We start from the raw sequence: 13,769 nt of genomic DNA, 5'->3' as shown, positions 1-13,769 counted from the left end.
CTTTAAGACAAAACAAAAACCTAAATAATAAGCTGATGGGGTAGAGTAAAGAACTTTCCATTGATTAATACTGTCTTGATGAAGACAGTATTAAATAGATGGAAAATCCAAAGTAAACTATATAAAACAAACTACTATGTATAAGCTTCTTTAGCAAGATTTTGGGATAGAAGGATAATGTGAAGTTTTTCAATAGCCAAGTAATAAACAAGTAGAAATTAAAATGATACATTAACACACAATAAAAGCCAGGTATAAGGCTAAGAAGATAAATATAAAATATATAGGGTAAACATAAAACACTGATGGGAAAAGCTAAATATGTAAGTAAAAAAAAAAAGTCATACCACGAGCAAAATTGGAAGCTTAAGATAAATTTAAGGTAGTCAAAATAAAAATCCAGCAGCAACTCTGGAAGTTGGGATTATGAGTAAGAGTAGAGAAATAATAATCTGATTCTAATATGAATAAAAGTGTGCCAGTAGGTCAATTGTAAAAAAGAAAAGCAGTAAATGACTTCAGTGTCTAAATTGCAATTTCATAGTAATCATGATCACTTGACATCAGTAAAATGAACAAATATTCTTATAAAAGAATCAAAATAGTAAGCCCAGAAATAAGCCTCCAGTCAAAATAAATCTGATACCAATAGTTAGAACTCCATGGAGGAAAGGGTAAAAAGTACTGTTATAATCATAATCTTGAATAAACCTCTATCATCAATTGACTGAACCATAGATATAAAACCTGTAACCACAGAATGGAGGTTAAATGTTCCATCAACCAATGATATCAGATTACACATTCTCCTGTGCTCACATTGGGCAGTCATGAAGATGGGCAATGTTTCTGGTTATAAAACAGACACTAACAGGTAGAGAGTTAAATCATATAGAACATCTTTTCAGTTCATAGTGCAATTAAACTACAAATTAATAATAGGGTAGTTGGAAAAATCCTAAATATTGGAAAGTAAACAGAACTTCTAAGTCATATGTATTCAAAAAAGAAATCTCAAAAAAATTACTTTCAACTCATAAAGAAAATGTAAGTACAACTTATTGAAACATGTCTAAGTAACAATTGAAGGGAGTGTTACACTAGCATTGTATATCCTAAAAGGAGAAAGAACTAAAATCAATATGCTCAGATTTCATCTAGGATAGGAGAGTAACTTAAGTGTAATACAAACCACAGAAAAGATATAATAAAAATCCAAGGAAGCCAAAATTCAAGAGATTAAAATAGACACAATTAACAAGACAAAACCTGATTACTTGAAAATATCAATACATTTGTAAGCCCCTAATTCACCTAAGCAAAAGAAAAGTTAGGATTTCTAATAACATAAGTGAAAGAGTTACCACTGCTAGTGTTTCCATTGTTCACTGAAAACATGATTGTTTATATAGGAAATTACCAAGAATTATGAATACATGATTATTCATTAGGAAATTGCCTAAATAAACTCCTGAAATTAAGATTATTTATTGAAAAATTTACAATACCAGGTAAATTGACAAAAGTCAGTTATTAAGTAGTGAGCAATCAAAATTTTAGATTCAGAATATAACACTCTTTTTATTAGCACCAAACAAAGTGAAGTACTTTACAGGGTACCTACAGAGATGACGATGTGTGTAAACAAAACTACAGAACTGTGATGAACCCAACTGAAGAACAGAAATGTTAGTCTATGTATTCTGTGTCCAAGCACATTGTCAGAAGAAACTACAATGTCATCAGTCTTCCCAATTCTACTTGTAGTGTCAATGCTATTCCAAATCAGCAAGTTAACATGTGCATAATGCATAGTTTCAAAATATTTCTGAAGTTTATATAGGAAGATAAAGGGTCCAGAATAACCCACAACCATGCTGAAGAAGAGCAAAGTCTAAGAAATTATACCGCCAAGCCTCAAATCTTACTATACTTTATAGTCATCAAGAAGTGTGCTATTATTAAGGCTAGACAAGTACACCAGTGGAGAAGAATAACCACAAACTCTCTCTCTCTCTCTCTCTCTCTCTCTCTCTCTCTCTCTCTCTCTTTCTCTCTCGTACACACACACACACACACACACACTCTTCACTGTTTACAAAAGCAAAGTTAATACAAGGGGGAAATGATAATCTCCAATAAATGATGCCAACATGCATGGTTATATACAATAATGAATCTAGACACCAACTTCATACATTTCACTGAAATTTAGTCAAGATGTATCACAGACTATGATTGTTTGAATGAAAATGACCCACATAGGCCTATGGGGAGGGGCACTGTTAGAAAATGTGGCCTTGTTGGAGGAAGTATATCACTGAGGGCAGGGAGCTTTGAAGTTCAGAAGGTCAAGCCAGTTCTAGTGGCTTACTCTCCTGCTGCCTGCTGATCCAGATGTAGAACTCCCAACTCCTTTTCCAGCACCATGACTGACTGCACATTGCCATGCTGATAATGGACTGAACCTCTGAATCTATAAGCCAGCCTCAGTTAAATGTTTTCTGTTATAAGAGTTGACTTTGGTTATGGTGTCTCTTCATAGAAATAATACCCTAAGATACAGACATATGCATAAAACATAAAAACCACAAAATTTCAAAGAGGTAATGTAGAAAAACCCCTAGATGAATTTAGATGTGGCAAGGTTTTAGATAGAATACACAAATCATAATAGACAAAAGAATTGTATTTCATTAAAATTATACAGTTTCCCTCAAAGGAAAAAAAAAGAAGGATAAACACACTCTTGTCATATTCCTAAAGGATGTTCTATGCTACCATAAGGACATGTGCTCACCTATGTTCATTACAGCTTTATTTATAATAGCCAGAAACTGAAAATAGAGGTCCCTCAAGTGAAGGATGGATAAAGAAAATGTGGTATGTTTGTATAATAATTACATGAAATTTGTAGGCAAATCAAGAAAGTAAATCTTCCTACATAAAGTAAACCAGAACCAGAAAGACAAATATGGTGTGTATTTATTAACAAGTGGATATTAGATGTTAAGTAAATGATAATCAAGCTGAAATCTACAGGCCCAGGAAGGTGCTAGGTAAACAGGAGTGTTCTAGTAGGGAAGCATGGACCTCCCTGGGAAGGGGTAATAGAATAAATTTTATGAGTGGACTGGAGGCGGGTAGTGACAGGAGTAGGAATGATCAGGTGGGTGGAAGGCAGAGTAGAGGGTAATAGTATGAGGAGAGACAGCTAGAATTGGGGAACACTGCAGGGTGGGAACCTAGTGTGGTGGAAACTTCCTATAATCTATGAAAGGGACCCCAGTGAAGACTACCAGTAATGGAGGATATGGTGTCGGAAGTCAGGATCTTTTGTAGTCAGGCAAAGCTTCCAGTAGAGTGCTTGGGTTGAATTCCACTCAGTTGTTGGCTGAGGGGTTCCTGTGGAGATCCCTACAAAATTCAGGCTGATGCTAGGACAAAAGGACACTCTCTGAAACCTGACAGCACAGCCCTATTGTGCGGAGCCCGTCTATACAGCTCGTTGAACATAGAGACATCAAGCTGGTGCCTACATGGGGCCTTCCACCCTGGCTTCTATTCTTTTCGGTGCAAGAAGCTCTTTTTGATACTCTGAAAGCTATAGAAAGAGAAACCTGAGCACTAGTCCAGCCACAAAACCCTCTATCTACAAACTGTTCTACCTGCAAGATGTGCTAGGGTAGAACTTGTGATGAGTGGCCAACCAATGTTTGGTTTAACTTGAGGACCACAAGAAGGAGACTATGCCCTAAACTGTCTGGATGGACAAGAACTGGAGACAGGACAGCCTAAAGACCTAGGGTAGAACCTAAGTCTACTGGGAAAAAATTGATGGGAAGAAAAAAATGCGTAATAAAGAACCTGAGGAGATCATAAATTGTAGAAGTCTAATGTGCTGGAATGAGAAATTTTCAGACTTACATGATCATACAACAAATGGCAATCAACCTCAGAATGATTTGTGTGTGTAAATCAGTGGATTCCAAGAACCTACATAAAATAGCTAAGAATTGGAACACGGTTCATAACGAAATGTCAGAATATATGATGAGAAATGATCAATATAATAACTCAGATTCAAGTTCCTCCCTTTATAGTCTGGATTTGCAATGATGGTTTAGAACCTTATTATAGCAGAACTCATATATTGATTTGAGGAATGGAACTGAAGTACTATTCCCCTTCGTTTTCCAAGCACAGAGAAAATCCTCTGGCAGGCTGACCATATAAGCAATACATTCAATGGGAGTGCTAAGCCACTGTGTATTACATTTTAATGTAGATACACATTTCTCGAGGTTCTTGTTGAGATGTAAATTCTGTTTACAGGCAAGGAGGACGAAACAAAATCTGTTTTGCTTTGATTTGTTTTTGATAAAATTTTGAAAAAATTGGGTCATTTAAAGATTTAAATGAAAAAAAAGGTTAAACAAAATGAAATGATGTGATATTAATATAATCAAGAGAAAACTCTATTTTCAAAGTGAATCTGGAAATATTTTCAAAGTACATTTTTATCCAAAATATACAAAAATTGGGCAACACATATTAACAAAAACTGTAAACAAAATTTAAATCAGAATACAAAAGGATTCCCAGCATCATTGGATAATTGTTATGAGCTGTAACTACATCTAGTAAGAGGGTGAAAGTTATTATGAAACAGTAATAATCATAACAGTAGTAATATAATGATGATAATATGAACATGAGGCAATAATAATAATAAATAAGAGTAAGAAGATATCAAACTACTAACGCAGGAATTTACATTCACTTGATTGGAGTGGGAAATTGTGTAACTACCTTGAAACATGGTTTACTGATCTCTTACAAAGCTACAATTCTTATGCAATTGTACTCTGAAGAATTTTCCCAAACGAGTTGAACACTGTGTCTACACAAAAATCTGAATATGAGCATTTCTAGCAACTTTTTCATAATTTCTAAAAGTTAGACACAAGTAAGATATCTTTCAAAAGATGAATGAATGAAAATTTTAAATAATAGTCTATGTTAAGATTAAGTGAGCTATCGAGCCCCCAAATACCAAAAACAAGTGCATAATGGTTTGTGAAAGAATCAGTCTGAAAAAACAAATCAGTATCTTTCTAGCTGTATTGTATTCTGGAAAAACCAAACACTACTGGTGTATTAGAAAGAGGGTACTTGTTAGAGATCAGGGATATGGGGGAGAAGAATGAGTAGGTTGAACACTGAACTTTTAGGACAATGGAACAATTCTGCATGCCATTGTAATGGTGAATATAAGAAATTATGTGTTTTTCAAATATATGCAATATACAACACAGAATTAATCTTAATGATTCCCCATAAGCTTTACCTAATATTAATATATCAATTCTTGTTTAGTTCTAACCAATGTAGCAGATCAATGTAATATGTCGATGCTGGGGGAAAACATGAGGTGGAGTGGAGGTGTATGGGAGCTCTCTTTACTGTCTGCTTAAGTTTTACAACTCTAAAACTGCTCTGAAAATGCATTTTATTCAGTTATAAAAATAAGACAAACCATCAATAAAAAAGAAACAAGTTCAAATCGGTTTTGATAAAGAAACTAAATTTAGAGCTTATTTGCAAGTTTTTTATAATAAAGTCTATAATTTTTTTTTTAAAAAAAGACACAAGCCATATATCAAAGAAAAATGCTTGCAAGTAAGTTATTTGATAAAGAAATTGAATTTAGGATTCTCCAAACTCAATTGTATGAAACCAAACAACACAAGAAAGAGCTAACCAGACAAATCACTAAATAAATACTCCAATGGAAAAGAAAAACATGAGAAGATGCTAAACTTTATTCATCATTAGGGAAATGTGAGTTGAAGTAATGAGATCCCATTACACATTGCTATAGCCACTAATGTTTATTTTTAAAACTTCCCTGTCACTTTTAGAGATAATACAAAGCTACTAGAACACTCACACAAAACTAATGAAAACCCAGAATGGAATGAGCACTGTGAAAGATGACTGAACTATTTCTTGAAAGAGAAACACACTTAATACACATAATACACAGCCCAGCAATCCTGTCCCTAGATATTTGTCCAAGAGGAGATGAACACATATATTTGCAGAAAACTGGTAACAAATGTTACATTGATTTTACTCACAATCACCAAAGGAAACAACAAAATGTCCTTTGACAGGCAAATGCATCAGTAAAGTGTGTTTTGGTATGCAGCGGAATAAAATTTACCAGTAAAGAGAAAAATTGCTGACAACAACACGTCACAGAAAAATCTCAAATGTTTTATACTAAATAATAAAGTCCAAGGTCAGAAGGATGGCTCACTATTAACAGCCAGTGCTAAGTGCCAAACTGACAACCTGAGATCAAGCCTAAGAACCAACATGGTGGACGAAGAGAGCCATGTCTGAAATGTTGTACTCTGATTTCAACATGTATGCACTACTATGTGTGTACACACATGTGTATACACAGACAAAAATAAAAATATAACCAGAGGATCAAGGAGTTTTCCAGGAGTTTTCTGTGAGATAATATCTCCTAGGAATGTGAGAAGAAACACCATAAAGTCTCACCTATATTCCTTTCTATACATGAGCTGAATAAGGACCACAGTAATAGAAATGGCAATGTGGATGGGGAAGGTGGGAGCTCATGATGCTCCAACCCTAAACAATGAACTCTAGGGATGCTGAAAGCATGAGAAATGTTTTTCCCCAGAGAATTACATATCAACTGGTTATCCAATTGGTCAGCCCTGGAAACATACACACAAGTAACAATATAGGCTGAGCCGGTTGTACTTGTGTATTTAGGAACTCAACTGGTAATGAAGAAGATCCCATAAATTTGAAATAGAGCAAGTAGGAATATATGGGAAGGTTTGGAGTGAGGAATCAGAATGATGAAATTATATTATAATCTCTAAAATAAAAGAAATGGTTAAAAATAAGTAGATACATAAATGTAAAAGTTTGAAAATAGCAATAAAATCTAGCCTTAAAAGATCACATACTGAACCTGGCATAACGACACACACCTGTAATTCCAGCATTTGATGGCTGAAAAGGAGAGCATTAAGTTCAAGGCCAGTGTTGGGCTACATAAGAGACTGTCTCCAAAGTTTTATACTATATGCTTCTACTTATATAATAAATTCAACTTCAAAACATTTGGATAGAAAACTGTCAGAATGTGGAAGTCTGGAAAGAAGCATGGATGACTTGTTAGAGAGCCTGAAATACTTTTAATATTGGCTACATAACTATAAGCATTTGTGTAAACACAGACATATACGCAAACTAGTTAGAATTTAATGTGTAAAATGTATACCTTAATAACCTTGACTTTAAAATAGTCTCAAAAAATACTCTCAGATGATCAGCAAGTTCTTGCTCCACAGAGGCTTTGAGTAGTTTATTGGCTACTACTGTCTACTCTGTGCTCTACATGCTTACCTATCCATCTGTACTGCCCAGTCAGCTATCTCTGTGAAGCCTCTTTCATAAGAATGAATGTCAAAGAGAGAGCAATGTGAGATGAAGTAACTGCATACTTCATCACTCCAATTGGTTTAAAGGTTGCAACTACTTCTCTTCTATATTATCAATTCTAAGTTTTTATCTCACAGATATTATCTCACAGAAAACTCCCTGATCCTCTGGTTATCTTTTTATTTTTGTCTGTGTATACACATGTGTGTACACACATGCTAGTGCATACATGTGGAAATTAGAGCACGACATTCCAGACTTGACTCTCTTTGTCCACCATGTTGGATTTTAGGATTGATCTCAGGTTGCTCCCAGCTGTTAATTGTAATGGGTAACAGAAACATTAATTGTCTTGTTGATGAGAATCAGTGACAAGATTATGACTTCTTTTTGTCTTCTTATCTTTGGAACCAGATAACCCAAAGTATAAATATAGCATCCAAATACTCTACTTCAACTGGACCTTACTCTTGAACATATAGCTTTTTAAAGAACATGGACTCATGGATTTTAGCCACAGTTATTCACAAAATCTCATACACCTGCCACAGAGCAGACAACTACATTTACAGTAAAGCAGAAGTAGCAGTGGACCAGTCACTATTATGTAGACTGCCATATGGAGTATAATCTCCTGATAGACTGTTGGAATGATTTACTGGAGACACGGTGGCAGCACATGAAAAAAACCAATGAAGAAACTCATGTTGCTATGTTGTGATGTCAATACCAATAGCACATAAACCTGAGAAACAAGGGCAGCAACACAAGAAGTCCCAGCTAACCATATTGCTAATAGATCATGGGAGGAATTCATGCTTATTGTATAAACCTCTGACCTCTGTATGGTTTCTATTATATAATAGTGTTTATGGTTGGGGTTCTGAGAAACGTTTAGAGTGGATACTATTCTAAAAGAATAAAGATCTGGTTCTTCCAGAATAGAAGAGACTTTATGTAGCCAACCACTACCACGTAGACAATATTTTCAAATAATAGAGCTATCCCAGGTACAGGGATAGACTTCTGTTGATGATGTGTTGAAAGAAGACAAAACAATATTGGCCATTCGGTGTGTGTGTGTGTGTGTGTGTGTGTGTGTGTGTGTGTGTGTCTGAATGTGTGTGTATCTGTATATGTGTGTTTGTGTGTGTTTATAATTTTATTTTTTCTACAACTTTGTTTATCATGCTGAAGAGCATTGTGCCATCACTCAGTTGGCTATATGAGAATTAATATTAGTTGCCAGCATATTTTTGTCTAATTAGTACTTTGATAATTGTAGGGTCCAGAGTCACCTCACAAACCACAAGAACACAGATCTCAGTCAGACAGTTTATTGAGCATATGTCCTGGCACTGATCCTTCAGAGCCATAGTCCAGACTAAGGAGCTGAATGTGACCCTATGTCAAGATCCTATAGGACATTTTAAGCCTGAGATCTACATACATCTGGGGCAAGTTACTTCACAAATTAAGATTTAAAGATAGGGCATTTCCTTAGGTACATGTCAGGTACACATTCATTTTGCTCCCATTAATTGGGGTATTCAACTGTGGCAGGGGACTTGTCTTGCCTAATTTTTATGTGTCAACTTGCCACCCAGAAGATCAGTTACCCATGTACATGTCTCTTTTCTGCCAAGTAGGATGGCAGTTCTCATGGAGGTCTTAAACTTTACTTGATCCCTATTTAAAATGTATCTCTTATTCTAAATAGGTATAGGTGTCTCTCTTATGCTGGGGTCCATCACAGGTGCAGTTTATTAAAAGCAAACACCATCAAAGCTCTCACAGAGATAGAGGGAGTGCTGTTAGGTGGTTGGTTCAGGTCCAAGCAAATTGTGGCTAACTACACAAAGCAGTTCTTTTGATTTTTATTGTGATTGATTTCTAAGAACACCTACAATACATAGAGCATCCTACTAACAGCAGTAACAGTATGTTAGAAAGTTTCCTTATAATATTAGCGACAACACAAAATGTAAGACTAGACAAGTAACAGTTATTTAAGTCTTAATGTTTAACCTAGGCCTTAACAGATGTCTCTTCTGTAGTAGAGGCTTCTATTCTAAAGAGAGAATATAATGAAGACATGGGTCTCATGGAATTGAATTTAACCAAGCCTCTTTACAACCAATTCTCCAAAATTCCTGAGAATTTCCTTTTCCCAGTGTACAGTCATGTAGCTAAATTTCACCAATAGAGTGGAAAGGACAGGATTGATTATGGCAGCTCCTTATAATGTTGTACTGTTCTGTTACCCTGGATACCTCTTCAGTAAAGAGATCTTATGTTCAAAATCTCAGTATTTTATAGAAACTCCAAAAAGATGGGGGTTTCTTTTGCAGTACCCACCCTCATTCTCCTGCTCTTCTCTCTTCGAATGACTTCTGTGATTCTAGAGCTTACGATGTGTTGTTCTAGATTTTATAACTATTTTGGCACTGCAGATGCCATGGTCTATTAACTATGACCAGACTTTCCTCAGGTCAGGTCTTAGCTGGTCCTCCTACCTTGCCAACTATTGTGTTAATTGCAATTCTCATTTTTTTGAACTTAACTCCCTGGCCCTTACTGTCTTATGAGGTGAAGGGCTACCATCCTTCTGGCCTTTACTGGGCTGATTTGGTTTTGGCTTCTTCAATAGTTAACCCAGCCTGGATCTTTTTCTATAATATTAATATACTTACCACCAGTTCATCCCTGGAGGGGTCTTAGTGAATGTGTTTTCCTAAAGCCTTACCATCTCTGACAATCTTTTAGCCTCAGACAATATATTTATTCAAGCATGATCACATCCCTGATTCTTTTAGTCCATCCCTTTACCACTTCCTAGAATAATTCTGTCATTTCAACATCATTTGCTATTGGAAAGGTCTCAACTACAGTTCCATGCTGGGTTGGGAGATAGCTTTTCATTTTTATTATATGTGTGTTCTTTGTCTGCATGTATGTCTGCATACTACATGTGTACTGTGCTCACTGGACCCAGAAGAAAGAGTCAGACTCTCTGGGATTGGAGTTATGATTGTGAGCCACCATGTGGGTTCTGAATATCAAACCAGCTAATCCTCTGGAATAGTGGCCAATGTACACATGCATATCTGTGTATTACATGCATGCAGTGATCACTGAAGTCAGAAGGGGATGTGGGGTCTCCTGGGACTTGAATTATAGACCTGTAAGCTGCCACATGAATGCTGGGAATTGAACTCAGATCCTCTGGGAAGAGCAGCTAGGACTTTTATCCACTCCAACCTTAATGGCAGCTTAATGGAGAACATTAGGATATGTCTCTAACTGTAGGGTTATAGTAATATAAGGAAACCAGTATTTTGGAGCTATCAACATAAGTCCTCTCATGTAATGTGTGGGAATTCTACATGTTTCTCAGTAGAGTCCTATCTTGGGTATCAGGAAACTGCATGAATTAAGCATTAATTTGTCTATAAAATACAGCCACTCTTTTAGACCTTGAGTTTAATCCTCAGGCTTGTTTATGTGTTTTTTTTGTGTGTTTGATTGATTATTGGTGATTATGTGTTTCCTCACTGCATGATAAAAGAGCAATTTGTAAACTACCAAAGAGATTATAAGACTAATATTTAATATCCAATCATTTGTTAAATTTTCCTCAACTTATTATCTGTTTATAAGGTCCATGAGATTTATTAACAGTGGCTCAATTTCATTATCCTAATAAGTGCCACCTTTCATGTGTTCTGAAAGCCTGAATCCATATTAATCTGTGTGCCTGCACTGGAGAGCTTCTTCAAGTACAATGAGATTTTAACTATCAGGCCACCACTTTGTGCTTGAGAAAGTCCATGTTCTGCCTGCCACCCTGGATTGATGCTCATTGGAGAGTTGGATCACAGATTTTGTGATCTAACTACAAAAGCCCTTCACCTCATTTATCTTTAGAAACTAAAAAGATCAGTTAAAAACACAGAGGTGGGTGCCCAAGTGCAAAAGATGCATTCGGTAACAATAGGGAGGAGGTGGAATTGGCTAGTGGAGTAATTAGATATATGTGTCAACGTGCCACCACTTTGGTGAGGAAATTCAGAGGAGAAAAATGCTTAAGAGGAGCTCAAGCTAGAAAGTTCTGAGCTTGAATATAGCTGTTTTGCTCAGTCACTGGTTAAAGACTACACCAGGAGGAACATGAAGTCTGCTAGTGGTCTTTCCTTGTTGACTTGTGAGAAGAGTATAACCCAAGGTCTAAAGATGCTCTGGAAAATCTGTTTGGCCTGGGGTTTGGGTATTTAAGTTCTCAAATGAGGATATGCAAATGGCCAATAAATATTTTAAAAGGTGTTCATGTCCTTAGCCATGAGGGAAACTAAAACTGCGTTGAGTTTTTATCTCACCCTAGCCAGAATGGCTGCATTCAGAGTAGGAATGTCAACAAATGCCAATAAGGATGTGGTGGAAAGAAGAGACTTTATGTTCTGCTAGTGGGAATGTAGAATAATGAGATTGATACAGAAATCAACATGGACATTTGTGAAAGAATTAAATCACATGACCCAGCTCCTTCTCCCCTGTGTGTATACACTCTTGCCATGGAGATGCCCACACCCTGTGTTCATTACTTCACTGTTTATAACAACTAAAGTATGAAATCAGCCTAGATGTCCTTCAATGGATGACTGGATAAAGAAAATGTGATAAATACATGTGGTGTGATTTTACTCAGCCATAAAAGAAAAATGAAATCAAATTGAATGTGGGGGGCTCATACTTGTACTTCAAGCACTTGAAGTGGTTCAAAGAGAAGAATCACCATGAGTTTGAAGCTAGCCTGGACTGAACAGAGAGTTGCAGGTCAACGTGGTCTGCAGGGTGAATCCCTGTCTCAAAATTTAATTAATTAATTTAATTATAGCAGTTGAGAGAAAGAGAAGGGAACGAAAAATCATCGTACTCAACCAAAATGCTGCATGATTGCTATCATCTGAGGAACCTGTATTTAAATTTTCATATATGCATATGTATGTGCACATCTGAGTGTGCAGAGGAGTCATGAGATTAGGAAGGGGATCACGAATGGAGACAAAGCAATCTTAAGGGAGGAGCGAGGTGGGCAAAGAGATTATAATAAAATACATAGAACATGAAAACAGAATAAGGTTTCTGAAGGGAAGAAGAGAACTAGTGAGTGTGGTATAGGAATTAGGAGAAAGAAGTGGGTAAGGGGACAATCGAGAACAAGGCGTGCATGAAAATGTCACGGTGAAATCCATTACTTCATACAGTAAATTTAGAAAATTCTTTTTTAAAAAAGCTGAGGTGCATCAAAAAGGACCTACAACTAGAAGATGCCTGCTAACCCAACTCCTCACTACCAGGCTCATTTTGAAGGGATATCTGAAAGTCATGTTTCCATAGCCAAGAATATTTTAAATTTTAAATAAAGAATAAAAATAAATCTAGTGAACTTTGAGCATTAAATATAAAAGACTATAATAAAGCTATAAAATAAGACAGTGTAATATAGAAATGATCACAGGCAAATACATTAATGAGACAAAATTGAGCCCAGAAATAGAAACACACTTATGTTCCCAATTAAAATTTGAAATAAAAGCACTAATATATTGAAGAGAAGAGGGAAAATCTTTTCAACACATGGTGATAGTGCAGTGGATATTCATTTAGAAAAAAAATAAATCTTAATCTCTACTCACTCCTTACAAGAAATTATTCTGAAATGGATTAAAGACCTAAATTTAAACCCTGGAGCCATAAAGCTCCAGGAAGGAAGTGGAAGAGAGTGCTTCCACAGCAGAAGAGAAAGCAGAGATCTTAGATAGGACCCATAATGCAGCAACCTTTCGAGGGGAAACTTATAAATTAGACTGCATTAAGTCTAAGGGTTCTGCTCATCAAGATGCATCTGAAAATGGCAGGTTGAGAGGAAATGATAACACATATATCTGATGACTGTTCTAGACCTAGACACAACAGATAGATAGATAAATGGAGGAGAGAGGGTGAGACAGAGGGAGGGAGTGATGGAAAGGGAAAAACCATAGGAGGAAGAGGAGGGAGGGAGGCAAAGAGAGAGGGAAGGAGAGGGGGTCATTTACAAGAAAAAATCAATTTGGCAGAAGCTGTGACAGTTAATGATGAGATGTATGTGAATCATCAATAATCCTAATAAGAAGCTTTCAGTACCATTAGGCACTAAGGAAAAGGCAAATTAAAACCAACAGTGTATTACTGAACATCCATGAAAATAACTAAAATTTAAGAAATAAAATCCC

This window comes from Grammomys surdaster, unplaced genomic scaffold (genome assembly GCF_004785775.1).
Source record: "Grammomys surdaster isolate TR1022 unplaced genomic scaffold, NIH_TR_1.0 125789, whole genome shotgun sequence".
Classification (NCBI taxonomy): Eukaryota; Metazoa; Chordata; class Mammalia; order Rodentia; family Muridae; genus Grammomys; species Grammomys surdaster.
The sequence above is the reverse complement of the archived record's forward strand: the minus strand, read 5'-3'. Positions refer to the sequence as shown.